Source organism: Schistocerca piceifrons, unplaced genomic scaffold (genome assembly GCF_021461385.2).
Source record: "Schistocerca piceifrons isolate TAMUIC-IGC-003096 unplaced genomic scaffold, iqSchPice1.1 HiC_scaffold_356, whole genome shotgun sequence".
In the NCBI taxonomy this organism is placed as follows: Eukaryota; Metazoa; Arthropoda; class Insecta; order Orthoptera; family Acrididae; genus Schistocerca; species Schistocerca piceifrons.
The window spans coordinates 17,501-20,000 of NW_025728577.1; the positions used below are offsets into that span (position 1 = coordinate 17,501).

At 57.8% G+C, this 2,500-nt stretch overlaps 1 non-coding gene across 1 annotated transcript in view; it reads right to left on the reverse strand.

Annotated features, from left to right (window-relative positions):
* Positions 1–697, reverse strand: part of LOC124746592 — a 1,909-nt gene extending 1,212 nt beyond the window's left edge. The window contains exon 1 of the ribosomal RNA XR_007011398.1: positions 1–697. This exon is cut by the window's left edge and continues 1,212 nt beyond it. This is a non-coding gene — a ribosomal RNA (small subunit ribosomal RNA).
* Positions 698–2,500: the final 1,803 nt, after the last annotated feature.

Genomic DNA, 2,500 nt, shown 5'->3' on the forward strand with positions numbered 1-2,500 from the left:
GTTAAACACCGACGGGCGGTGAACCAACAGCGTGGGACACAAATCCAACTACGAGCTTTTTAACCGCAACAACTTTAATATACGCTATTGGAGCTGGAATTACCGCGGCTGCTGGCACCAGACTTGCCCTCCAATAGATACTCGTTAAAGGATTTAAAGTGTACTCATTCCGATTACGGGGCCTCGGATGAGTCCCGTATCGTTATTTTTCGTCACTACCTCCCCGTGCCGGGAGTGGGTAATTTGCGCGCCTGCTGCCTTCCTTGGATGTGGTAGCCGTTTCTCAGGCTCCCTCTCCGGAATCGAACCCTGATTCCCCGTTACCCGTTACAACCATGGTAGGCGCAGAACCTACCATCGACAGTTGATAAGGCAGACATTTGAAAGATGCGTCGCCGGTACGAGGACCGTGCGATCAGCCCAAAGTTATTCAGAGTCACCAAGGCAAACGGACCGGACGAGCCGACCGATTGGTTTTGATCTAATAAAAGCGTCCCTTCCATCTCTGGTCGGGACTCTGTTTGCATGTATTAGCTCTAGAATTACCACAGTTATCCAAGTAACGTGGGTACGATCTAAGGAACCATAACTGATTTAATGAGCCATTCGCGGTTTCACCTTAATGCGGCTTGTACTGAGACATGCATGGCTTAATCTTTGAGACAAGCATATGACTACTGGCAGGATCAACCAGGGAGCTGCGTCAACTAGAGCTGAGCAGCCGGCCGCCCGGGAGTGTGTCCCGGGGGCCCGCGCGAACACGCAAGCGTCCGCTCAATCATTCTGCAAACAGGAGGAGGCTGAGCTCCCCTGCACAATACACCTCGAAACCCTCTCAGGTCCCGGCGGCGCGCAGCGCCGTCCCAAGTACTTGGTCGGGTTCGAGAGAGGCGCAATCGCCCGGAATTAGGCGAGTAGACGCTTTCGGTGCGACCACCCGTGCTCCCAACTGAGCTTGCCGCTGCCGACAGAGGCCCGGGAGCGTGCTGTCGTGGCATTGCCGGCGGGAGACAACACGCGCCACCTACGGTGACCGGCAGCTCCAACGCCAGCGCCACAGAAGGACAAAAGCCCCACTTGGGTGCCGAAGCGAACTCTCCCAGCACAGCGCACGCGCCAACACATCCGCACAGCTGCGATACAAACCACCAGCGAGAACCGCTGGGGCGACCGAGCAGCAGACGGCGTCGCGGCGCCGAGCGCCGGGCGGCGGCGCATCCTCAACGCACACAGTCCTCAATCGGACCAGCACACTGAAGATGTCCACCGCGCTTCGCACCGGGCCCGCGAGGACCTACTTTGGCCGCACGGCGCCGCGCGCAGGGTGCGCCGGCGCGCAGCTGCGACGCCTGCCGCGTCCGTCGGCCGGCGCGCCTGCCACTGGCCGCCCCCACCAGCCGGCTGTAGCGCGTGCGCCCACGCACCGCGCGGCCAGCACGCCGGGAGGCGCCCCCTCACCGGCCGGGGACGGTCCCACCCAGCCACCGCCGCGTATCGCTTCACACCCAGATGCCGTTCAGTTTCGTCGGCATGGTGGGTATCGCTGGAACAACCGGTTAGTACCTCAACCTATCGTCGCCATCACCGATTCACCCCTAGCGAGAACAACCGCACCACAACAGGTTACCATTTGTTCATTTGCGTAACTTCACCAGAAAACGCAGGCGTCCATCGCCATTTGCAACTTCAACGATTATTGCATGCCTGTGTCAGGTGTCACGCCACACTACGTCTGCCCACATACACGCAACAAAATGTGCACGCCTAGACAATACGTGGAAGGTGGCCCCCGTACGTATGCGATGTCCATTGCTCGAACGACTGTCAACCGGCCTCTGTAGCATGTCGCAGATATGGAACGCGGTGCACCATGCCATCACGGTGTGTGAGGAGAGACGACTAGGTCCGAATACATCAACAGACAGCTCATGCTGATCGCCATCCACGGCGTCCGTTCCTCCCACACGTCTCTATGGCGTACCACACTGCAATCCAGCTCTCATAGGGAGACGACACGTAGCTGCGTGCACAATATTTGCACTGTATGGTCCGCCGTTTTTGGGCGCAGTCGTTGTGCGGTCACACATGTGCCACGATGTATCATTCAGTACATAAGGACGAATGTGCAGTACAGATTGTGGTTCACGCGTACGACATCAGCGGACAGTTGACACAGGCCGCACCACAACGTAGCCTGAGTACGTCGCATGCGAAGGGCATTGAACATGCAAACTTCTCACCAACCAGCTTGCGAAGGCAGGGGGCAAGGTGGGGACGTGGGGAGGGGCGGCATGTACGTCCTGCTGCCATCCACATTACAGTGTACAGCAGGAGCATGTGGAAAGTGAGCAAGACTTGCAAGGTGTTTAACATGAAGCGATACACAGGGGTGCGGGCAGTGCGAGTAGCGAACTATATTGCGAGGGTTGCGGGTGGGCAACACTACAGTAATTGAACGAGTCGTATAACAATTACAGAGCAGGTTTAGGCGACAACGTGG